Genomic DNA, 9,624 nt, shown 5'->3' on the forward strand with positions numbered 1-9,624 from the left:
CTTATTTAGTTTTTACTAATATTCTTTCATTTTTCACAAATGGTCCTACAAAATGACCGAGCTAAATCAGGAAATGGGTGAACACATGTTTCAAAATCTTGATAATTTACTCCAATTTATTATTTTAAATCAAGTTGCCAAGACCAGATTCTCAAAATTGCAGAGTGGCTATAGTCCAATTTGTAGGATTATTAATTCCACGTGGACCCCACTTCATATCACTTCCTTCTTTCCAAAACCTTGATCTAAAAAATGTGATCCAAAATTTACGATTTTAAAATTGTGATCAAGAAATGTGATCATAATTTGCGATTTTAAAATTGTGATCAAAATTTAGATGCGATATTGCGATTGTGATTCATTGCAAATAGCATATCACAAATAAAATTGTTTTTTATGCGCTTGTATTTAAAAACTCCGATATGCGATTTGAAAACATTGCAATGGTTAAATTTTTTAATTCTAAATTTAGATCGCAACTTATACCTCCTGGCATTACGTCACCTCCATCCACTCCTTATCTCTCCATTATCCTCAACTCCCTCCACTCCTTATCACTCGCACCTTATCACTCCATTACCCCAAACTTCCACCCTCATTAACATTCTTCACCATCACATAGATACGTGACTTGTAAAAAAAATTGTATTTCAAATTTGTTTTTATATATAACATTATATTATTATTATAATATTTATATATTAATTATAATTTTTATATAATACAATTATAATATTAATATAATAATATTTTAATGAGTCATTAAATTATATTTTTATATTAATTAATTTCTGTAAATAAGTAATAATTAATTAATTTTAATCATTTAAATACAATTAAGTAGCGTTAATCAATTAATAACTATAATCTAATTTAAGATTGGACTTTTAATATAAAATTCAAATTTCTAATCTAAGCAACAAAATTTCCGAAATTTGACAATTTAAATATATCAACTTCAAAAGCTCATAAATGGAGTTTTACTTGGCCAAATGAGGTCCAAGATGGCTCATTGGAAAGATAAAACTGTGGAGAATATTTCTGAGGTGGTTTCATTTCTAGATTTCATAACTTATTAGGTCTAAAATCCAGCAAAATATTAGGCTCTTAATTTTTAACAAAACCAATTTTCTAAGTTTTATTTTCTGCATTCTTAATTTCCCACAACTTCTTCTGAGTGCAGACTCATTCATCAATAATCTACTTGGCTAATTAAATCATCATAGGAATCAATAGAAAGCTTAGCTTTTCTTTTCAATTATTTATTTAATAGAATTTGATTGGATTTCTTTTAATTCCATATTTAGCATTTTGAATTTATTTTTGTATTTTAATTTTGTTTTGATTTGTTTTACAGGAAAACAGTGGAAGAGATGAAGAGGAAAAGAATCTCAATCAATGATAAGGCTCCAACAATAGAAGAATGAAATTTTGAGCCAATGAAAACTGAGTAAACAGGTTTCTTCTTCAATAAAATTTCTTGTTAAGAACTATTTTAAAACTATTATAAATATTAGATTGTAGAATGTAATAGGGTCATCTCTCTGCAATTCTAGAATTCTAAAAACAATTTTGTAATAGGAATTTAGAGTTGTATGTGGGAGGAGAGAAAATCTCATATCTGGGGATTATTGAAGATTTTTCTTTTGCATTCTGAATTATGTATGATGAGCAGAGTTTGCACTTCTATAGCTCTTGTTGTAAAAACAGAAGCGTCTCTCCTCTGCAATTCTCGAATTCTAAAAGCAGTTATGTAATAGGAATTTAGAGTTGTAGGTGCGAGAAGAGAAAATCTTAGATATGGGGAATTATTGAAGATTTTTATTTTTCATTCTGAATTATGTACGATGAGCGGAGTTTGCATTTTTGAAGCTCTTGTTGTAACAACAGAGGATTCTCTCCTCTACAATTCTAGAATTCTAAAAGCACTTCTGTAATAGGAATTTAGAGTTGTAGGTAGGAGGAGAGAAAATCTCATATTTGGGGATTACTGAGGAATTTTCTTTTTGCATTATAAATTATGTATGATGGGCAGAGTTTTCACTTCTGCAGCTCTTGTTGTAACAACAAAATTCCAAGAAATGTAAAGGACTATTAGAGACCAGAGCCAAAGAAATGGATTTAATAAATTGGTATTTCTAATACTACTGTTTTAAATACTAGTTTCATCTTATGATGGTAGAAATGTGTCATTTATTCATATTTTTGCACTATTGTCTCTATGAGTAATTTGTCTCAATCATATGTTATTATTTATCTCTGCTTTTATGGGTTGAGTTTTGATTCTGAGTAACTATTTACTCAGAAATCTATCTTTTAATACTTGTTTAACAAACAGTGATATGGTGTGAACTACTTGCTCATATTATTGTTTAATTATTTGAATGACTGATTAAACAATCAATATCACTTTGTGAACCTCCTCCCTCAATGTTGTTGGTTTATTATTTCAATGAAGAGGTCTCTGGATAGAATATGTTTTGGTATACATAATTTTAGTTAATTGAACTACTTCGTTAGCTTGATATTCATTGTAAGCCAGACATATTTAAATCCAAATCATTTAAATATCTTGCTCTCAGTTGGGTTAGATCTATATCTCCTTAATTGAGATAAGATTAGGATTTAATTCATTTTTCTTGCATTATAGAATAATTTTTCATTTATGTTTAATTTTACAAACTTATAAGTCCTCTTTCCAGAGAGGAAAAGTTTAGTTGTGGCTTGGTTGAGCCCCATATCAGCTTAAGGATCACTTTCTTGCGTGATCAACAAGAGGGTTGATTTGATGTCTCTTCTCCATTCGTGGATGAAATTCATATTGTAATACATTTTGGAGAATGAGAGAGGGTAATTAGACTTAGTTGAACCAGACAGGATGACCATTCCAAACGGAAAAGGAGCTTCTTTAAGGTCCGGACTATCTAGGTGAGGAAACATATGTAAGGGTTGTGAATACAACAATAAAAAGAAAAAATGAGTTGCCTCTGCCTAACAATTCTCTTTAATGTGGTGCTCTCTCACATATGCAGAAGCCACAATCCCATAGAAATGATGAAAAAGCGTTGGCTTCATCTATCAATGTTGGCATCGTTACATTGCTAGGTGTCTTTCTAATTCCCTCGGGAATAATTTTCATCTAAACTAACCTGCCCCATAGAGATCCCTCACCACTTATAAAAATAATCGGGGATTTCTAGTGTGTGAAGATAGGTTGACGATATTTAAATTTAAGATATGTAGCAAAGACTACTATGATTCATTTAAAGAGGAAAGACAAGGTGATGAAATTGTAGTTGAATCCATCTTAGGACTTGTGAGGACCTGTTGACATAACTATTTTTGGCGTTTCCAATAGGCCATGGTTGGTTGTGATTTAAATTTATTCATGCATTCATGTGTGATTCCATCTTTCTCTAAATACTAGGATTTAGTTTTGAGTTGTATGCATAATTTTAGTTATATGGCCTACCAAAGTCTTAGGAATTTGTTGTATTTATTCATGACTTTGTAAGGATTTCTTTTTTTCTGTTGATTTTCTACTAATCAGAGCATTATTTTAATATACTTGTTACTTTTTGAAAAAATCTATCACTTTTTCTATCGTTACTATTTTTTATTGTTGGTTTGAGATAGAGTAGTGATCCAGGTGGCTCCAGAGAGACACACAGAACAAAGATGGCTCAAAAATTAAAGTGGTTGGATTATGCTCGAACTAGGACCAGATTGAAGACCTCATTATCCTGATCGTGGTGGTGCAAGCGGTGCGTTAAACCGAGCTCGTATGCGAAAGATAGAGCTCTTCAAAGTTTGACATCACAGGGGAAAAGCGGGGCCCACAGTATGCCACATGGCATCCCAGTAAGCAAGTGGGACCCACATGGAAGCCCATCAGCCATTGACACTTGGAATTTTCTTATTTTTCTCCTAAACTGCATAAGAGACAAAATCATGGGAAATGGTTATTCATTTTAATATATAGTTACTAATATAACTATATAAAAGGAATAACCCCTTTAAAACCCCAAAGATCACATTAAGACATGGTTTCGGGATCGGTGGCAACAAACCCCACGGAACCCTTTTAAACCACTTATTGCAATAATCACATGAATATATATATATATATGGGATCGGGATCAACGGCAATAACCTTCGCTGAACCCTCCTCCATATAGCCTGCATATATATTATGCCATATATATATTAATGGCCCAACCAAACATACATATATATATATCGCATACATTATATGTATATGTGCCGATACAAAATCACCGCGCCGATCACTGATTGCGACATCGCTGATATATATATATATATATATATATATATATATATATATATATATATATATATATATATATATATATATATATCAGCGTAACCTCGATTAGGGCACCGATACCTCCGTCGTGCTGACCGCCGATAAGAGATGATTGTCAATATGGATATCGGTTAAGTCCCAATAAGGGCGCTGATACCCCCACTATGCCAATTGCCGATAAGTGATGATCACCAATATAGTAGAGAAGACCTAGAAATTAGGCTGATATATGCGCGAGCACCCATTTTAGTTGCTGGTTGTAACTGTCGGCTGCTAACTGCGATTCAGGTGCACTGTTATATGTGCCAATGTGGATTAATGTGGGCTTTAAGGGGACTACCACCCCTATTTCAAATATTTTATGGTTGTTAAAAGGTTCATATATGGAAGAGGTGGGATTTGATCCCTCAACCTCTCCTCAACCATTCGGCTAATATTACTGATGTGCCAACTATACTGTCATTGGGAAATCCGCCAATTGAATTTTATTTAAACTTAGACTTTCACCTCTGCACACAGTTCGAGATAGGGAGAGGCTGCGGGCATGAATTTTTAGGCAGAATGTAGGCACAAATTTCAAGGCAGATTAATTAATATTTTAATGTAGGAACCATGAATTTTACGAGAGGGAAAAATTTTCACTTTGTCAAAATTTGACAAGTCTTATATGGTTTTACACCTCTCATCGCCACGAACGCAATGGTGCTATTCATTTCTTCATCAAAGGTATTCATTTTCTAGTCAGTTTCAGAATGCACATGGAACCATGATTTCAACAAAAATAGTGAGTGGAACCATGAGCCATGAAATTTTCCCAAGGACGTAAAATTTTAACATTTCAGAATATAGTCAAGTTTATACTTGTTTTTTCATGATTTTTCGCAGGGAGCACAATGGCGAGGTCAGATTCGCCATCTAAGTTGCAGATTTATAGTTCATCCCTAGAACATAATCTTTGAGGAATCTCGGGGGAATCTAGAAGATTCCTTGTGCCGAGAATTCTCAACTTCTTAGAATTTGGGTTTTGGACAGTCGATTCAGCACTACTCGATGCCACAAATCCGATGGTGGCTTTAGATTTCTTATTCTCTCATTTCTTCTTCTCGTCACTTTTCGAAGTGCCAATGCAGATGTCCACATTCATGTGCGAGCAGCCATCTTCATGAGATCGACGCCTTGAGAGAAATGATCCAAGTAGCTTCGGTAGTGAGACATCCACTTCTTCAAATGGCCCTTGGTTGTGAGGTATATGATGTGTTCATGTACTTTTTCTTTCTGCATTATGTTGTAAAGATCCTTGATTGATGTTGTTGCAGGATCTTGTTTATTACATGTTGTCATGATTCCTTGCTTGATTTGATGCAGAATCTTTATGTGATATACTTTCTATCATAACTTATCATGTTATGCTTTGAGATCCGTTGTTGTATGTTGTTGGGATACTCTTGACTTCGTCATACATGTGTTTTGCTTTGAAATCCATTTTGTGCCATGTTGGCAAGATGTGCACCATGGTTGTTTTTGTATCATATTGATAGGAGTCTTTTGATTGAGAGTTCTAGTTGTGGAACATCTCTTAGAGCCACTCTTGCGTGAGGAAATTCTTCCTTGTATGATCGAGACATCATCTTTTGTGTACATCATCTTTATTGACAGCACATAATGCAGCGGCCTACACCATCTTGACACTAGGTCCCGGAGACGTAATCCTTCCTGGACGAACTCCATTATCAATGGCTTATGTTGTCATGTGCTGATGATTGTTATGTTCCTCTTCTTTACAATCTGTAGCTGTATTTGTTACTGTTCTTTTAAAATTTAATTTTAACACATTACGAAGGTAAAAGATCTTGGTGAGGTCCTTCTTCACACCCAGACCTGGATCAAGTAGTAGTGTGTTTAGCGGTTTCCCACAGTCACTACTACCATGGTACTAAAATCAACATCGTAGCTATTGTTTGTGTGAATCGTGAACTTGAGACATCAGTTCGATATTTTGAAAGCCCGTTTGGAGAGAGAGGATCTACGATAAAGTACACCTGCTACGCTAGTATATACGATGGTTGCTCAACCTCATTATCTAGGCCATATATGTAAATTACTCTACATCACTCGATACAACTCTGAATCTTAGGTATTTACGAGGTAATCACTTGTTGAAAATAAATCGATGTCTCAATGACTACATATCACAGTCATTGAAATGAAATAGCCACTCATTTACAACACACAGTGAATCATTGGTTTGCGAGATTGACCAATTGAAAATACGTATACATCTCTGACATCTTCTCCTTCGCTAGTGTCTTGGGCCATAGAATCTGCATAGACCCATCATACCTTGTATTTAACATCTTTTCATCTGACATCTTCTCCAGATCCGAAGACCGATACCTCTCATCATGACAATTTCTATTAGTAGACAAAGCAAGCCTAGAATGCTAATCTAAAGGGTTCTTCGTAAATCGAATGGCATGAGACATGTGTGAAAGAAGGATGCTTGGAATATCCATGTAATTCTAGGATGACAAGTCCAACACTTTCAATTGAATTCCAGTCTAATTCTCCAAATGGATACCACATATCGTAGTTATGAGTTGAAGGTAACCTAGAAATACCCACGTAGTAGTTCCACCACAGTAAACCCAAAGCAGTATAGTAACCACTACCCAGTCGCAAGATGCTAAAACACATACCATATAAGAATAACATGTGTACAGTTGTTGTATTATGAGTAATAAGTCTGGTCGCAATGTGCATAATCAGTCTCATTTTGAGAAAAATTAAGAGAATCCTTGGTCTTGGCATCCTAAGTGAAAGCGGAATACTAAGTCTCCAACTCACCCTTCGGCCTATAAGCACTGCTACACATGGACCTTCTAGAAAAATTCCTTCACATTCTACAATCTCCATTGTTAAAGATGCCTCAATACATTAATCACAACCTTGGAAATGTGATGATGGGTTTCTAAATAAGGCATAAATTAAGGCCCATGCCTCTAATTTAAAATATAAATTAAGCCCTATGACCATCCTTTAGCTCATTAAACCTATCTTTTTGCATTAGATAATTTATTTTTAACTTTAATATATTTATTAGGAAGGTTTATGAATAATTCAATATTTGTGCCTAATATTATTTATTTTTGTGGAATATTATGAGAATATTGTGCAGATTATGAAGAGTTGGAGGAGGAGATTATTTAGGGACTTGTTCCCCACTACTGGAGGATCAATAATAAATAATAAGTCAATAATACATTATGGAATTATGGCACAAATTGTGGAACAACAATGATTGAGAAAATCTAGGAATGTGTTCCACTAATCAAAGGAGAAGATCAACCAATCACGGGAGCGGATCCACTAATCACGGAATTTCGGTGGGGAAAGCTTCCTCCATCCATGGGGAATTATTACTAATCATTTTTTATAAGTAACAGGTTGAATCTTCCTCTAGGAAATGATTGATAAAATCTAGGAATATGTTCATTGCGATTTAATGCAAATTCCTCGTATTGGGGACTAGATCCACTAACCAAGGGATTTTGGTGGGGAAAGCTTCTTCCATTCATGGGGAATGATTCATAATAATTTTTTATAAGTACCAAGTCAAATTTTCCTCTAGGGGAGAGATTTTCGTTAGCGTTATTGTGGAGAGAGCTTGTATTGTTACAGCTCCATTGTATTTTATTGCAGGGATGTAGTTCTATTGATGAAATAATGAAGATTGGTGTCATGTTTAGCTTCTAAATATTTTTCTTCTCCATAGGTCTCTGAGTTTCCTTGGGCTTGGCCATCCCAGGAACCTTGGAGCCCTTTTTTATCATTTTCTTTCCTTCTTTCCATTGCTTATTGACATGCATCTCTAGGCTTTATGTCTTTCTATTTCTACATTTGGGATTAATAATTTCTTATTGTAGGATTGAGTTAAATGGTTGATGTAAGTTATTTTGAAGGATCATAAGCATTATTTCATCCTTGCAAAAGCTTTTGAAGTTTATAATAATCATTGAGTTTCTTGGATTAGTCTTCTCATTCCCAAATCTAGATTGTTGGACCTCCTTTTTAGCAAAGAACAATAAATTTATGTTATTTTTTGGGCATGCTAACGAGCTTCAATCCAATTTATTCCACTTGCATTATATCAAAAAAAAAATTCTAATTCATAACAAAAACTACCCCATTGCATTTTCACTTTATTTGGTTAGGCATTTTTTAGATTTACTAGCTCACTAGTTCACGAATTTCTAGATTTTTGACTAGTAATGTTTTTTTTTTTTGCATGGGTTAACAAAGGTATTTTTGAGTGATTCCACTTGGAGTGGGGACCTAAGACATCCTAATTAATACCAAAATTTGTCCCATCCAATTTGGATTTGATTTTCTTGGTCATTCAATGAATTATAGTAAATTTGTTCATCCTATAGGAAATCACGAGTTCCTGTAGGAAATCACTGTAGCATCCTGTAGGAAAGCCTGTTTTGAGGAAAAATTGAGGAAAAATCCTCTAGGAAGCTATCAAAGGGTCCCTACTTGTCTCCCAAACCTTATGAATATTCACCACCATCTCCAAGCCACTTGACACATCACCAAAAGCGATTAGCCTTCACACTCTCACATGAAAAAAAAGACTAAAAGAAAAAAAAACTTATTTTATTTATTTACATGCACAACAGTAGAAGGTTTGATGGTTTGAATCTGCATGCTTAGGACAGTAGGATTTCACACATGTTAACTTAGAATTCTTTTGAAGCAAAGCCTCTTAACAGTGATCCAGGTCTGGGTGTGAAGAAGGACCCTTCCAAGACCATTTACTTTCGTGATGTGTTAAAATTAATTTTTAAAAGAACATTAACAAATACATATGCATGCGGAAAAGAAGAGGAACATAACAATCATCAACACATGAAAACATAAGTGTTGATAATGGAGTTCATCCAGGAGGGACTACATCTCTGGGCCCCAGTGTCAAGATTGTGTAGGCCACTGCATTAAGTGTTGTCAATAATAGTGATGTACACAAGAGATGATGTCACAATCATACAAGGAAAAATTCCCTCATGCAAGAGTGGCTCTAAGAGATGTTCGACAACTAGAACTCTCAATCAAAACACTCCTATCAGTATGATACAAAAGCATGCATGATGAACATCCCGCCAACAGGGCAGAAAAGGGATGTCAAAACAAAATGTGCATGACGACAACAAGAGTATCCCAATAACATACAACAAAGGATCTCAAAACATAACATGAAGAGTTATGACAGCAAGTACCTCACATAGAATATTCTACAT

The sequence above is a fragment of the Pinus tabuliformis genome, chromosome 8 (genome assembly GCF_031772625.1).
Source record: "Pinus tabuliformis cultivar Carrire ecotype Pingquan chromosome 8, CPIR1, whole genome shotgun sequence".
NCBI lineage: Eukaryota > Viridiplantae > Streptophyta > Pinopsida > Pinales > Pinaceae > Pinus > Pinus tabuliformis.